Source organism: Bombina bombina, chromosome 4 (assembly GCF_027579735.1).
Source record: "Bombina bombina isolate aBomBom1 chromosome 4, aBomBom1.pri, whole genome shotgun sequence".
NCBI classification, from domain to species: domain Eukaryota; kingdom Metazoa; phylum Chordata; class Amphibia; order Anura; family Bombinatoridae; genus Bombina; species Bombina bombina.
In genome coordinates this window covers 595688863-595707192 of record NC_069502.1, presented here as the reverse complement: position 1 = coordinate 595707192, position 18330 = coordinate 595688863, and the positions used below count along the sequence as shown (strand labels likewise).

At 36.6% G+C, this 18330-nt stretch overlaps 1 long non-coding RNA gene across 1 annotated transcript in view; it reads right to left on the bottom strand.

Moving 5' to 3' along the window:
• Positions 1 to 290: 290 nt before the first annotated feature.
• The window catches only part of LOC128655500 (uncharacterized), a 41472-nt gene continuing 23432 nt past the window's right edge, over positions 291 to 18330 (bottom strand). Inside the window, exon 2 of the long non-coding RNA XR_008401827.1 lies at positions 291 to 546. This is a non-coding gene — a long non-coding RNA (uncharacterized LOC128655500). The remainder of the gene's footprint in view (positions 547 to 18330) is intronic.

Genomic DNA, 18330 nt, shown 5'->3' with positions numbered 1-18330 from the left:
CTAAGCCGTCAATTCATCCGTCATTGTAGACGCGGATAAACTCGCCGTTACTTGCCGCGGGCGAAATGGTGTCCGCTGTCGCTATGTACTAATAATCCCCCAATAAATAGACACATCTAGCCCGCCGCGAGCAGTGGCGGAATATTGATAAATTTGACGCCTCTCTCGCCATGACTAAGCTGATGTACTTAACTTTCAGTTGAATTGTCTGGCCAATTATTAACACGTGACATGCAAGGTGTCACGAACATCATAGTAGTCGCGGGAATAGAATTTTGCTCCTATAAAAGTTCAACTTATCTAAACAACTTTATTATTGTTCAAAATTTTTTGAAGAGTGATTACAGAGCGTTATTTTTGTAATATTTATTTACAATTTGGATATGGATTCATCTTGATCTGAAACCACTTCAAAATCCAAGAATCCTCACTTTTCGCATCAGCAATTATCCCCCTGGTAGTTCGGTGAGCTTCATTGAAAAGTACTTGACTGTGGGTTGTTATAGGGAGTCAACAGACATTCTGTACATGAGTAGCCTCCATCTCCTAATAGAAGATATAATAAATATAAATATTAATATAAAAATAATTAGAAAGATTGACAACTATACAATACAAATTTAAAATATAGATTACTCTTTAATTACAGTCGACAAATTGGGCGCAATTTATGTACATGGAAATGAGAGACAAATTAGACGCCAGTTATGCTGTAAGTACAATGCTGATATTACTGCCTTTTATATATGTCTAAACTGGCGTCTAGAGTGACTTTCCCATTGTTTTGTACCTTGCCCGCCACCTAAAAGGTGGCGAGGCAAAAATAACGAGGTGGGAGCGGAAATTGTCGCAAGCGGACAAATAGATTTTTTAGTACATTCGTTTTTGGCGAGTTGGTGGTCAAATGTGTCTAATTACACTGAAAAATGGAGAGGTAGCGAGGTTTGGCGGATAAGTATGCTCGCAATTTTAAAGATGCAAGTTTGAACATAGTTGACGACTTTGTACATATCAGTTTGCGAGTTTTGACGCGAGATTTGTTGCGGGTAGCTCGCTGACTGCTTAGTACATGGAGCCCATAGATTACTGGAAGGGAATTAATATTACTCAGTTGCAAAACTTATATGTGAATAACAGGCTACTTACAGCGACTCAAATTTCCCAAGTCCAAGAAAACTGTCCCCCTTGGCTTCAGTTCGAGGCAGATAGAATCATTAGCCTACTTAAGTCATGGAAATTCCCAAAGTGTGGCCTGAGAGACCTTACTAAATGGGAGGAACGTTGGGTTAGTGGACAGGGGAATGAGATGGCCCCTTTCGCTGCATTATAAAGCACTATTAAATGAACATTCTACAGGTGTCCCTTGGCAGATTAAAGCATGGTCACAGGAACTAGATATTATAATACCCGAAAGGGATATCTTTAGGGCACTTGTGCTCACCAAAAAAACACTACACTGTAACTATAAGACTCTCTAGAATGTTCAGTTCCATTTCCCCGCAGTGTTGGAGACAATGTGTACAACAAGGCACAGATATTCACATTTGGTGGTCATGCCCGAAGCTAACACTGCTGTGGAAAGAGATAGAATCCCTATTACAGTCTATAAATATTCACATAACACTCTCCCCTCAGATAGCCCTATTCCATATGCTTGAGGAACATCTTTCTGTCCCAACAAAGAAAATGGTAGTTTATGTAATGGCAGCTGTTAAATTATGCATAGCCAGAGCCTGGAAACAACTCGAGCCCCCTTCAATCATGACAGTACGTGAGTTAATAAATTATTTTGCTAATATGGACAGACATCTACATAGACTCCAGGACTCCATGAACCTCTACTGGATGGTCTGGACTGACTGGATTCAATTATAACTTGAATACCCTCACCTCCCTTCCTCCTCCTCCTATCTTGTATCTGTACCCCCTACTTGCTTTTTTTTTTTTTTCTCTCTTCTTGCCCTATGTCTGGAGCCCAGACCTGTATGTGGCTCTGAATTGACCCTGATGATGAGAAGCATAAAGCACTAGATAGCTAATGGATACGCCTCTACGGCATATACTTCACCTAGTATAGTCGGTATTAACTACACTTCGCCAACATTGAATCATCTTTAATTTTGGACAGATATTCCCCTACCCAGTCTCTAAAAATGACAAAATGTTAACTGAGGTTTTTGATTCCATTTAATTAATAGGAAAATGCATAGATGATGGATGTATTAGTCTTTATCCATGTTCTTCTACAGTTCTCTGTTCTCATATATACTTACAAGATGTTTCATGTACTATTTTCCTCAAATATATGTTGTAACCATTTTACCTCAATAAATAAAACTTTTAAAATAAAATAAAAGGACAAGTAATTTTTGCAGCAGTTAAAAATGTTTTGTTTATTTCCAAGCGAATGTGCGCCAACACCCAGTGTTATGTGTAACTATTTGGTATCTTTGGCAGCACTCCCAAAGATATATTTAAACTTTTTTATGTGTGCTAAACCAAACTTTGTGTATTTGGGGGGTTTTTTAAAAGGAAGATTGACCACCTTCCATTAATTAAAGCACCCCACCCAAGTTCAGGTATGTTCACGACTGTATTGGAATTCTTTGTAAGGCCAAGGAATTTCATTGTATTTTAAAGAGAGGAGCAGGAATGATTCTTCCCATAAAGGAAAATTATTCTTCCCATTTGGACACCTTGTAAGTTGGTAACTGGCTAAGCAGAATATGACCAAATTGTGTGACTAAGATCCCAATATTTATATAAAAACAGGTGATTTTACAGACAATTTTTTGCAGCATTTAAAAATGTTTTGTTTATTTGCAAGTGAATCTATGTTAATAACCTCTGATTTGCATATATATATATGGATAAATATATAACTTAATTGCAAACATTTGTTTAAATTAATTGATCATGTATTGAATATTTAAAAATAAATTATTTTTTAACATAAAAATACAATTCTTCCTTTTTAAAAAATCAATTGGACGCTTGTATTTGTATCATACATGCATGGTTTTAATGTTATGTAAAAACTGTATCACTTAGTCGTGAAAATGACTGCCCATAAAATCTTCTAACCTGTCTAGCTTTCCTATCTTGCCTTTGGAGCATTCATAGAAAATGGGACAGTAAATTAAAGCTGTTTGTTCTGTGCCAGGATGCAAATGTAGTAAGTCACTAATATAACATAAATTACCTTCTGGGGAACTCCAGAATCATACAGATGCCTGATGTATAATTTCAGAATAACAAATGTACCCCTATTCACAGAGCACCCTTACCCTGCATCCGCTGGGTAAAAAGGGAAGCATGACATTGAAACACATTGAAACATATGACTAGTTTACCAGTAGAGCACAATTGATAGCACAGAGTGTATTATCTTGCTCTGAGTCACAAGCAAAGAATAATGCACAATCTGCTTGAGCACAATCCAAAATACCTCTTCAAAGTTAAGTGCGTTTTTAGACCTGAAGTAAACTTCTATCACTTGCCAGCTTGCATAACAAAACACTTGAAATAAGTATGGAAATATAGAATTTAAGTTACATTTAGACTTAAAGGGACACTAAACCCACATTTTTTCTTTAATGATTCAGATAGAGCATGCAATTTTAAGCAACTTCCTAATTTACTTCTATTATCAATTTTTCTTTGTTCTCTTGCTATCTTTATTTAAAAAACAGGAATGTAAAGCTTAAGAACCGGTCCATTTTTTTGTTGAGAACCTGGGTTATGCTTGCTTATTGGTTTGCTAAATGTAGATACCAATAAGGAATCACTATTCTGGGTGCTAAACCTAAAATGGGCTGGCTCCTAAGCTTTAAATTCCTGCTTTTTAAATAAAGATAGCAAGTGAACAAAGAAATATTGATAGTAGGAGTAAATTAGAAAGTTGCTTAAAATTGCATGCTCTATCTGAAGCATGAAAGAAAAAATGGGGGTTTAGTGTCCCTTTAATAATTAGGAAGCAAAGGTTTATAATTTTTTTTAAAAAATATGGAAGAATATAAGGCATACAGTAGTCTATTGTGTGAAGAAATTATTGCACCAGCTCCACCCTAGATGTAAGCACACACTAGACTATTGCTTGAGATATGAGAAATCACTTTGAACTTGTAATGTGAGTGCACAATTCAAGCGGTATGGATTGTACTTGTTAATGCAAATAGCGCTAACATTTTTTCATTCCACAGGTATCCTAGCCCAAACAGCTTATTGTATCATCATAGTCTGTGCAAATACATAGTTTAAATACAGATATTTAATTTCACTCTATGTTACTTGTATACGATTAGTTTAAAAGAAAATAGGTGTTGTCATCAAAGAGGCTTAAGAGGAAACATGAAAATTATGAATAGATTCACTAAGATCATGCAAAATGCTACACAACATTAGCTTTGTTTACAGAGTTTAAGACAAATAAACTCTATTAAGTGTTTATCTCATAATTAAACCATTATGGGCCACACAGAGTTGACAGAGCCTGTCATGCCAATAACTAAGCAGCCGACAGCTTTTACACAAACATTTCAAGAGCTAGAACTAAATCAAGTATGCCTTGATAACAGTTATGAAACCCTATAAACTTAAGCCACAGCCCTCACAACTGTCATTTTCTTTTGTGACTTTGGTATTTTCTTATTCCCCTATTTAGATCTATTTTATACTATAACCTTCATTTACATTGGGAAAAAGACAGGTGTATGAAACATAAGACCCTTTTTTTAAAGTTATTGATAAATATGTATAATGATCTTCATAAGGTTACCTGGTTTCCTACCTGGTTTCCCCTTTTTGAGTTTATAACCCCCCAGACAATGATGTAGAACTATAGAAGAATATATCAATGAATTTAGGAGTGTATCAGAAAACATTACATGGAATGAACTAGTAGTCTGAGACAAGTTCAAAATAGGAGAGCTCTAGTTCCTTTTTTACGCTACAACATCCATCATAGATAAAAAGAGAAAATAAATAAACTGAGAATAAAAACCTTTAATTACAACACATTTATGTTTTGTTGCACTAGAACAACATATCAGCCACATTTCAATGTCTTTAAAACAAAATAACATCATTTTAATTGTAATTATTTTCAATAGCCAATCTTCACCAACCATTTGCCCTATATGGAGGAGCCAATCTTGGTTTTAGTCCACAGACAACAAGGCTAGCCATTGTCATGAATTTACTACATTATTTAGCAGTTGTATATAATAAAGCCAAGTAGGGACAGGTGTGTAGCAAGGTTAGCCTTGAGAAGTCAGGGAGTATTTAATGCTCTAATAATTAGAAACTACACAATTTACAGAGCTAAATTACATTAAATATTAGCATATTCATTCAAGATTCATTTTTTTGTGTGTGAATGATCTGAAAATAAATTGTAACCATATATTAACACTAAGGATTAATTATACACAAATGTCCAACTGATTAAGAGCCAGATTACTAGTTGCCAGACATCGTTTGCGCACGATTGATATTGAGCTCGCAAAACTAAAAAGTGTCACAAAACACATTACAAGTACATTACACAGTACAGTTACAATCATAATAATACCATCTAATAAAAATATTCAAAAAAAATATTGCAGAAAAAAGGGCTCAAAGATATGAGATCTCAGGTGTTCGAAAAAAAGGCAGGCAAAGGGCTTTAATGTAGACATAAATATATATACATGTCTAAAGATGGATATGTATATATATATATATATATATATATATATATATATATATATATATATATATATATATATATACTGTATATATGTATTTACAGACATATATACACATATAAACAAATAAATACATATGTAAACATATATAGACATACATAAAAGTGCATTGGAGCCCTTTGCTGTCAAGTAGATGAAATCATGAAAATGCATATTTATGTAATATTCATACTTAAAGGTTGTAACTATGTATTTACGCCAAATATTTCACATTCCAATGTTCTGCACATAGCATTATATTTTCTAAGTATTTATAAAAAAATATTCCTATATATATATAAAAAAGTACAAGAAGATAACTCAGGCACTTCCCAGAAAGTTATATAAAAAAAAGAGCTTTATTAATCCAAGAGGTAAAAACAGACTAAAGCATAGTCCATACTGACACAGCTTTAACAACTAATTATACAGAGAATAAGGACTGCTGGGTTCCTGCTGCAGACATGTTTCGTGCTAGGATAGCACTTGTTCACTGCTTACAGGATACCCAGACTCCTCTAGGCTTAAATAGAGAATTTCTTAAAGGTACATGTACTCTATTATAAACATTCTTATTGTTGTCAACAATTCTATATGAACTCGGTTACCAAATTTTACTTGTTTATGCCAAGCATATTATCCTGATACATACTTTTATAACAATCTTGCATAATACGTTATTTTATGCTTAAAAAAGAACTGCTATTTCCCTCAATATTGTTACCATATATTTAATTTTATAATAATTATTCACAGCCTAGTATATACAATTTTTCACATCTTTAATGTGTGCCTATCTTTAGGAAATGAGGATCATTTAGAAATACCTAAATTATTTAGAAATACCTAAATTAGAAAGGAGGGGATTCATTCAAAAGATTTAAGGAGATATATCTATAACTAAACACACAGATCAATATCTCTCCTAAAATTCAATCCATAGGGGATAGAGGTACTTGCTGTAAAAATCCAAAAGACCTCTCTTAGGTCTAATTTTTCCTCTCTATTTCCCCCTCTCCTCCACTGTGGAACATGGTCTATTGCTTGAACAGATAGTAAGTTAGTGTCAGAGTTGGGATTATCTCTAAAGTGCCGTGCAATTGGAGTATCAGATTCTGGATCTTCAATGGATCTTACATGTGCCAAAAATCTATCCTTTAAGGATCTTTTGGTTTTTCCAATACTACATGAGTTGTAGTGCAATTAATGTAGAAATTTATTTTATGTGTTTTATATGTAGTAGTTGAAATGAACGTGTCACCCTCTATTACATAATCACAGGTCTTACATATTTTCTTCCTACATTTAAAAAAGCCTTTTCGTTGTTTTAACCAACACGCATTGCCTGACTTTTTTGAGCAATCAGATGGTGACACATAATTTCCAATTGTTTTTCCCTTCCTCGAGACACAGTCACAACCCTCTCTTACAATATCTTTTAGTCCTGGATCTGTTTGTAATATTGGAATATTACGTCTTATAATTTTACATATTTCTGAGTAGTCCATGCTATATGTTGTAATAAACTTTGGCTTACATTTTTTATTGATGCTATGTTGTTTATCTTTATACATCAATAAAGTGTCTCGTGGTATTACATCGACCTCACTACGTGCCTTTCTGAGTATATTACTATCATAGCCTCTACTCATTAATCTTTCTGTTATAATGTCTGCCTGTTTATTATAGTCTTCAGGACTCGAGCAATTACGTTTAGCTCGAATGTATTGTCCTTTTGGTATGCCATGTATTGTATGACGTGGATGGCTGGAATTAAATTCAAGGATAGTATTGCCTGATGTTTGTTTCCTAAATAGATTAGTTTCGATTGAACCTGAATTCACAAAGACATTTATGTCTAAAAAACATATTTGAGTTGCATTTTGTTCCCCTACAAATTTTATATCACATTGATTCATATTTAGGTAGTTACAAAAATTCTCTACTTCATGTTCATTACTGTCAATGATGAAGATCAGGTCATCTATGAACCTAGCGTAGAGTATGATATTTTGTTTGAGGGGGTTGCCATCCCCAAAGATGTGGAACCGCTCCCACCAAGAGATTGGCGTAACAGGGGGCAAATTTTGCCCCCATAGCGGTTCTACGCCTCTGGAGATAGAAACTCCCCTCAAACATGAAAAAATTGTGTGTCAGTAAGTATTCAATTGAATACATAATAAATTGTTTGGTATTATCATCATAATTGCTTTGACTCTCCAACACATACTCTATCGCTTTAAGGCCTTGTTCGTGAGTTATAGAGGTATATAGGGATGTCACATCTGCTACCAAGAATCTGTAACTTGGTTTCCATTCTATGTTGTTTAATTTTAACAATAGGTCAGTATTGTCTCTAATATAGCTGGGCAATTTGTTGACTAAGGGTTGTAGATAGGTATCCATAAGGTCTGATAAAGGTTCATATAAGGCTTGATTTGGAGTTTGGCGGTAGATGGGGTGCTAACGCTACGCGTGGTTTATGTCTAACGCACGGCATTGTTTAACGCCGGTATTTAGATTTAAAAAAAAAACTTCTAACGATACTCCTAACACGTGTATTTCACACGCGGAATCCTGCCCGCGTTAGACAGTCTCCCATAGAGATCAATGGAAATGAAAACAAACACGCTTTTTTCATCTAACACTCGATCTCGCGAGAAATACGCACAGCTCGGTCATATGACGCATACCACATCATGCATAACAATAACACGCCGCAAATGTCACAACAACAATCACTAAACAAAACACATAAGCATTACACATTCAGAAGCGGGGGGAATTTTATTTAAATAAAATACTGGGAATACGCATATACTTTAAGATGCGGAAATACGGAAAATAACAACAAGGAAAAAATACAAAAACATACACTAGCAAAATAATCGCATTCAATATTAATATATATTAGGACAAACATACATATACAACACTTCACTAATACCACACCATCGCAAATTAACATTTAAACATAATACTATTGGACAATGTTATAGAAAACGAGCACTATGACATCATCGCATTCTACACATTCCACAAATACTAACTCCAAATGAGCATGCGCAAATTCACACACCTAATACACATTGCACAAATAATAATTACTAATAAAGCACACCTGAACACAATTTACAACGCAAACCGGTACATCATTAAACATTTACACAGGGTATATAAGCACCACACAAGCATGGCTTCTTTCACTGTGTTGCTGGTGGGTTTTTGGAGATTGGAGCTTAGAGATTTTGTGCATTATTGTGAGTCAGTTAGTGGTAGTGAGAGTTAGTGGTAGTGCGAGTTAGAGAGTTAGTGGTAGTTTGAGTTAGAGAGTTAGTGGTAGTGGGAGTTAGAGAGGTAGTGGTAGTGGGAGTTAGAGTTAGTGGTAGTGGGAGTTAGAGAGTTAGTGCTAGTGTGAGTTAGAGAGTTAGTGCTAGTGTGAGTTAGAGAGTTAGTGCTAGGGTGAGTTAGAGAGTTAGTGCTAGTGTGAGTTAGAGAGTTAGTGGTAGTGTGAGTTAGAGAGTTGGTGCTAGTGTGAGTTAGAGAGTTAGTGCTAGTGTGAGTTAGTGAACGACAGTTGGTTTGGGTGAGTGTGCGAGTGCTTTTTCTGTACACTTAACACATTTACATGCAAACACATTCAATACATACATACATACACTTATCAATAACACTACATACACTCCATACCCCATACCCTCTCATACTACACTCCATACCCCATTCCCTGTAGTCCCATTCCCTTTCATTCCATTTACTCTTATCCCATACCCCATCCCCATCCCATCACCATCCCCTAGTTACATTTAGTTTACATATCCTCCTTTTAGTCTTCTTCTTCATTTTGTTCATTTAAATACTCCTTACCCTCTTTTATTTATATCCCTTTCACACTTTCAGCACTTATTTTGGTCTTTTTAGTTCTTTATTTTGACCCCCTTTCATTTGATCACACTCACTTTTTGTTTGCTTAGTTGGGGTTTAGTTTAGGGAAGAGATGGAGGGCAGGCAGGGGAGAGGTAGAGGGGGGAGGAGAGGGAGGGGGAGAGCAACAGGACATGAAGGGGGGCAGGAAGGGGGGCAGGAAGTGGGGGTGGAAGCGGTGGGTGGACCCAGCCACTTGGTTCAAGATGAACAAGTGGCTGGGCCCAGTGGCGTACAGAGTAGGGCTTCACAGTCCGGGAAACAGAGGGCATCGTCACAGGGGAAGGCCAAGGCGACTAGGGAGGCGAGGTTTTCGATGGAGGAGAAGGAGGCCCTCGTAGAAGCCTATATGGCCAGGTATAGGAGGCTGCAGCATCAGAAGACAACCCCGACTGAGAAGAGGAAGCTCTGGCATGAGATAAGGAATGCAGTCAATGCAGTGGGTGGCCGGAACAGAGATATGGACTCTATTAAACATCGATACCGGGACTGCAAGATGGATCTTAAGAAAACGTTAAGCCTTTAGGCCCGACATGCCGCAGGAACCGGTGGCGGCCCTGCACTGGAAATCGATTACTGCCGATGGGAGGAAATGTTGCGTCCCAGCATCTCCGAGGTGGATATAGTCGGTATCGGAGGAATTGATACCGGGAACCTGCCATTCTCATCTGACGGTAAGCTCATTTAAGAATGAATTAACATACAAATGTATTTCAAGGGACACTATACGCAAACCTTTACTTTCATGATTAAGGTAGAGAATACAATTTTAAACAACATTCCAATTTACTTATATTACCTATTTTGATTCATTCTTTAGATATACTTTAATGAAGAAATAGCCATGCACACGGTGAACCAATCACAGGAGGCAGCTATATTCAGCTACCAATCAGCAGCTTCTAAGCATATCTAGATATGCTTTTCAGCAAAGAATATCCAGAGAATGAAGCAAATTAGATAAGAAAAGTACATTAGAAAGTTGATTATAATTGTATGCTTCGAAATCATGAAAGATAAAACATTGGGTTTCATGTCCCTTTAAGGATCAGATTAATGCTATTACGTTGTTTACACGCATTCACAATTACTTTGCGGTTACATTAGTATCTAGGCTATAGGTTAGGTGTGCATTTAAACAGACTGAAAACAAACGCTAAAACATTCAGATTGACCAGAGATATCACAAACACGGTTTAGAAAATGCGGAAATCGTATTGATTGTTAGATTTCAAAGTGGATTAATGAGGCTGCATTTGTAATTGTATCGTAAGCTAAGTAATTTAAACCTTTATTTTGAAATATGCTAATATATACATTTATTTCTTTTTCAAATATACAGAGTCTGGAGAGGAGGCAGCACAAAAACTACCGGCTCCTCCTTTTCCCCGGGATGAGAGTGGTGGGGATGAATCTCCACCTCGGAGGGAAGAGGCCCCCCTTGACGAAGAGGCCCCGGAAGCAGAGGAAGATGCCGCGGAAGCAGAGGCCCCTCAAGGACCAGCAGGCCACCGTGCACCAGCAGGCCGCCGTGCACGGGCACCCCGCCATGCACAACAAGAGGAAATAGTGGAGGTGCGGGTTCTACTAGACTACATTGACCAGATGCGTAACTCCCGGATACAAAATATAGAAGGCAGAACTAGAATTCTTGAAGGACAAAACAAAATCATTGAAGGTCAAACCCAAATCATACACCTCCTTACTCGAATAGAAGAAGGCTAAAACCTTTAGACTCCAAAAAGAGATGTTTAATTTCTTACGGGAGGCGCATGCTGGTCTGCCTCCTGCTGGTCTGCCTGCTGGTCTGCCTCCTGCTCCTGGGCCTCCTGCTACTGGGCCGCCATCTGCTGGGCCTCCTGCTCCTGGGCCACCATCTGCTGGGCCTCCTGCTCCTGGGCCACCATCTGCTGGGCCTCCTGCTCCTGGGCCGCCATCTGCTGGGCCTCCTGCTCCTGTGCCTCCTGCTGCTGGGCCTCCTGCTGCTGGGCCTCCTGCTGCCGGGCCATCTTCTCCTGCCGGGCCATCTTCTCCTGCTGGGCCATCTTCTCCTGCCGGGCCATCTTCTCTTGCCGGGGCATCTTCTCCTGCCGGGCCATCTTCTCCTGCTGGCCCATCTTCTCCTGCTGGCCCATCTTCTCCTGCCGGCCCATCTTCTCCTGCTGGCCCATCTTCTCCTGCCGGGTCATCTCCTCCTGCCGGCCCATCTCCTCCTCCTCACCTTGGTCGTCCCAGTACTCTTCCTTCCACTCTTCCCACAACATCTCCAATGAGAACTCGTCGGAGTTGGCAGTTGACCCTCCCAGAGCCTCAGCCCCGTGGGAAGAGGGGAAGGAAGAGGAAGTAAGTATTTGTTTTCATGTTTAATTTTTTTTTATTTAATGTGTAATGGATAGGTATGTGATGATGTGGTTTTCATACACTTGTGGACCACACTCTGTATATAATCTACTTCTATGGGACGGGTCCATGGAGGCAGTTTGTTTGCAGAGTGTGGGTTATAAGTGTGTGAAAACCACATCACATACCTATCCTTGTTCATGATATTGATTGGTTTCTGTGATGTGATGTCCAAACTGTTTCCCGAATCGCAAACAAAATTACCATTACAATTATCCATGATGGCATATTACTGTTTGAATGCCAATAACACAGCTTAAAGGGACAGTCAGAATTATTGATTACAAAGAAAACACTGTATTACGCATTATCAAGTTGGAAACAACAAAACATGGAGAAATACGTGTGACTTATGTGCTTACCCTTGTATCTATGCCTATGAAAAATGACCACTTATTTGTTGTTCTGACATAACAACATTTTATACATCAATGATCAATACATGGTAAATATGCTGTATGAGCTCAAGGTTTTAGATATACAAATGCTATCCAAATGCCCTCTAGTGGTCAAATTGCATAATGATTACATGCACTCTTCAAGCTCTAAGAAATGAGCACACAAACCTCATAGGTTTAGCTAGCAAATTAAAATAAACACAGACAAATGATTAATTGGTGAGAAACCTTTTTCTTTATACTACATATCTTTTATATTTTTATCCTAAAAAGTTTTTTAGAAAGTTTCCAAAAGTTCCTTTAAGGTTTTTAGATCTCTATTTATTAGATTATGTATTTTTCGATATATATATATTTTCCAATATATATAAACTGTGTATTTTACAATATACACTCTCTGTACCGTGATCCCTACATTGATTTTGTTCACTAGACAAATACCAAGGTTAACACTTTTTGTCCCTTTGAATTTGAATAGGCTAGGATACACACCACTTCCGGTTTAACCATGACCGGTAAGGTGCAACATCCGGCTCAATCTTACCGGATGTTAAAGTATCTTACTTTTTCCGGCTACTTCCGGTTCAGAAACGTACCGGTATTTTGTCATATATTTCATGCCAAGTTGTAAAACTGGCTCTACATGTGGGAAAACTGATTTCTGCCCCTCCAGATCTGATTGGTACAGAGTAAATACCACTTCCGCCTCACCCATAACATCCGATATAGCTTAACCGGATGTTTACATCTCAGCGGCCATTTCCGGTTAAAAAAAACACCGGCAAACCATAACATTTGACCCCACAGCTAACTACTAAGGCACATAACACGAATAAACACATTAGGAACAACATAGACAATGTTTAATAAACATAGACATAGACAAACTCTAAATAAAAGCCTTATCTAAATGATACAGAGACAAATGTGAACTTTTTTTTATTTTATTTTCATATTTTTTTTATATTTTTTATATTTTTTTTTTTTTTTTTTTTTTTTTTTATACAGATGAGCACTTCCGGCTCAACACTTCCGGTACCACATTTTTGGCGCGAAATTTTGGCGCAAAAATTTGGCGCAATTTCAATGCAATTTGATTGGTTAGAGAAAGGTATAAAGTCTTCAGCTCACCCACACCATACTATAGTCTTGATAAAGGCCTCTCTTGAGGGCCGAAACGCGTTGACAGAGCTATGGTGAGCTATTTATTCCTTGATTGTTGAATTATAATACAGTATTACACTATTGTTATTATCTTTTATTTTCAGGGTTTGAAGATTCCCTAGGATTATTTTTATTTATATTTTTGTATTTTTGCTTATTTTTATTTTTTATTTTTTATTTTTATACAGCAAATAATTTTTCTACATGGAAACATAACCCCTCCACATAAGCCCCCTTTTTGGGATCACTCTCACTAGTTTGTGCACATACTAATCATTTATTTTTTGTTTTTTATCTTTTGGATATTTTACATCTTTTTTGGACTTATTTTTATCACTATTTTGGATTGACTTCACGGATTATTCTTTGTCACCATATTTTGATAGACCTTTTTTTCTACCTTCATTTTGATGTTTTTTAAATGTCTCTTTGAAATGTTTTTTGCAAAGCTTTTTTAATAGAACTTTTGAATCTGCTGGATTTGCACTATTCATTTATACCACGTTTTTGGACAACACTTAAATTTGGACAGTTTATTTTTTGGATACACATGTGAAAATCTATTTATATCTCTTAACTTTGAGAAGGGATTTTTGGACACTACTTAACCTTTTTTTATATATCTCTTAACTTTGAGAAGGGATTATTGGACATTATTTACTTTTCATTGTTTTTTATTATTTTTTATTGTTTATTATTTTCAGATTTATGCCAACACAACTATATATGAGACGAATTTTATGAGACATTATACATACAGCTAAAAAGCAAAACACGCGTGTTTTTATAGATATTTATGTGTTTATGTGTTTTTACACATTATTTCTTGCCGTTCTGTTAAAATATATTTTAAACGACACCCTTGTTTTATATGTTTAATATGTATTAAATGCTTTTATGTATCAACTGTGCCACTCTTAGATCTTATATCTAGATATCAAAACCTACACATCTATACAGCACAACTACCATAATTGTAGCTGAGCTATAGCGCTATACAATCTCTCAGACAGAATACCATATTTTCACACCTATACCGCACCAGACCTCGCCAAGATTTGGCGCTCCTTTCTAAACCACGTTTTGAGAAACCTTTGATATCATTGATATTACAAAATTGACTTTTTTAATAATGCAATTAAAACATTATTTGTTTTCTAAACTGTCCCTTTAACAAAATTACATATGCTAACATATAATATTTGCAGATTGTTGGTATATCTACATGTACTTGTTCAAACAATAAATATTGAAAACAGATTTATATTGACGTGTTAAATAAAGTCTATATTCTTAAAGAGACATAATTGTGTTAATTTATTTTTAGAAAGACATTTGTTTTAACAATGAATATGGTTTAAAGTACTTTTAGGAGTGGGGGGGGGGAAATATGAGACGTGTATTTGTTAAACAATGGACTATATAACTAGAGACCAAATAAAATATTTTGGTTTTTAATGTGAGTGTCTAATGAACCTTTAATAAAATATACGACAACATTACATTTAGAAGAGGTCGGCATCATATATTTAGCATATGATAAAGATAAATGCATATTGATTACTTTATTCTAACACAATAGTGCATATTTATGAATTAGATATCTTTAACATTAAACACAACAGTCATTTTTCATAAAAAGGAACATATTGTTGACAAACATATTAAACAACATGGACTATAGAGATTTGCACTTGCCTCAAAATATCTTATGCATGAAAACATTTTGCTTTAGTTCGTTTATTCAACCAGACATCCAGCAAAAGAGAATGTGGTGGTCTTTATCAGCTATGGGTCAACAATGTAACATGATGCAAACAATCCATATTTGCCATATTTTTAAACTTGTCTTCTCATTCACAAACGTGTTTAACGTGCACAAACAAATATTGCGGGACTACGTAATACAATCAGACGTTTTTTTTACCTTTGCATGTGACGTCTTAATTAACATGGCGCTTCCTTGATCACGTAAGAACGCAATCCAATAAAAGGCGCATTCTTGATCACGTAAGAACGCAAACCAAAAAAAGGCGCATCCTTGATCGCGTAAAAACGTCAGTCAATACAAGGAATCATTGGACAGCCTGGCAGGTGACGTCTTAAGCAACATGGCGCATCTGAGATCGCTGAAAAACTGCAGCCAATACAAGGACTCAGTTGACAGCTTGGCATATCAATAAGAAACGTATTTATATTTTAGTAACTAGTATGTGTCTAGATTGCTATCTCGGAATGTCACGAAATCATGAATCATCTTTTCGTTCTTGACTGTCCCTTTAACTATAGCTATGGTGTATATCTTTAACATTTAAAAGATACACATGATAAATACATATGCCATTGATGTTTTAAGATATGTTTAGATTGTTTTGTAATAACAATAATGACACATGTATTGATCAAACGTGTCATTTATTCAAGTTGAAATATGGTCAGCCTACCTATAGCCATATATGGGAGGAGAAGTATTTGTTTAAAATATTTTTACAAACATATTCCTCATCTAAAATATGCGCATTACACACAGAGATTGATTTGGTTACACTTTTACAATAAGATAGAATAGAAAATTAAATACATGTGCTGTCAACATTACAATAAGATTGTTTATTAATAAGATTATATGTCCTTGTTCATGTAAAAAGGACAAAAAACGCTTTAGAAATGGAAATCCATTCATTAACAATTGTGCTCACCATCACTTAAAGGGACATGATTTTTATTTTTAAAAAGAGGATACACATAGACAATACTATTTCAATAAAATGAACACTTTACAGGGATTATATCATTGTATCAATCCTCAGATCATTTGTTAAAGGTGCATCAATTCATGCAGAGTTTATAAATACACACATGGATGTGAAATTTGAAATATACATATATATACACAAATAACAATCTATATATACATATATAAAAGAATTACTATGCTAATCATAATCATGCAATGATAAAGCTTTTAGAAAAATATATAAAGACAAATAATAAAATTACATTGGAGATGTTAATCTTAAAGTCATTTACAATTGTATTACATATATGATTCAGGAAACACCATTATTTTTGGTAGGTCCCTTTAAGGATCAACCAGATAAACTAGAGATTTCAATCAATGACATGAATAAGGAGGACAAAGAATCGTGCAATGACATGTCTTTTATTAGTATGTCAGAAAACATCAACAACGTTTATAAATAATCTGGTAAAGATCAGGAAAATTGGAGCCATATGACAAGGTAACAGAGTGCATCACAGTCCATGAAGAGAGTTGCCAAGGGCCAGCATAGCCCCATTGGAGCCATATGACAAGGTAACAGAGTGCATCACAGTCCATGAAGAGAGTTGCCAAGGGCCAGCATAGCCCCATTGGAGACATATGACAAGGTAACAGAGTGCATCACAGTCCATGAAGAGAGTTGCCAAGGGCCAGCATAGCCCCATTGGAGCCATATGACAAGGTAACAGAGTGCATCACAGTCCATGAAGAGAGTTGCCAAGGGCCAGCATAGCCCCATTGGAGACATATGACAAGGTAACAGAGTGCATCACAGTCCATGAAGAGAGTTGCCAAGGGCCAGCATAGCCCCATTGGAGCCATATGACAAGGTAACAGAGTGCATCACAGTCCATGAAGAGAGTTGCCAAGGGCCAGCATAGCCCCATTGGAGCCATATGACAAGGTAACAGAGTGCATCACCGTCCATGAAGAGAGTTGCCAAGGGCCAGCATAGCCCCATTGGAGACATATGACAAGGTAACAGAGTGCATCACAGTCCATGAAGAGAGTTGCCAAGGGCCAGCATAGCCCCATTGGAGCCATATGACAAGGTAACAGAGTGCATCACAGTCCATGAAGAGAGTTGCCAAGGGCCAGCATAGACCCATTGGAGCCATATGACAAGGTAACAGAGTGCATCACAGTCCATGAAGAGAGTTGCCAAGGGCCAGCATTGCCCCATTGGAGACATATGACAAGGTAACAGAGTGCATCACAGTCCATGAAGAGAGTTGCCAAGGGCCAGCATAGCCCCATTGGAGACATATGACAAGGTAAAAGAGTGCAACAGGCACAACAATAAACAGAAAAAAAGGCCAAATGGCAACCATAAAAAAAACATCAACATGTGGACGGAGGATTCTTATCTGCTCCCTTGGAGCATCTCCAGATCCTCCACTTACTGGTCATCCCCTTCATCGTCCTGTGCATGTCCAGCTACAGATTCAAGCATTGAGTTCCAGCGCCTCATCTGACATAGAGTCATATGCTGAACCTGTAGCTGGGCCTGCATGGTGTCGGCCATCCCTCTCAGGACAGCTGCGTTCCTCAACACGGCCTGCTCTATGCGTGCTAGACCTTCGAGCGTGAGCCATGTTGAGTCACAGCCTAAAATAAAGAAAAAATCAAATATTAATGATAATTACACAACAGACAAAATAAAAAGCAAAGATACATTGTCATCATAAAGACAAATAATTCTTTACATTAATTTGTTGACATTGATTATTTACACATGAAATATGTTATTCAGACAGACCTAAACCATTAAATGGACATTTTAATCCAACATGTTGTCCCCTTTAATTGGTTTTTGATGATCCACTTTTACAGCTTGAGTGTCTAAAATCTTGTTAAAGGATTTTCATTGTACTTACATTAGCAATTTTAAGATTTTAGTTATACTGTGGTAGGCACACCTATCCTTAAACATTTT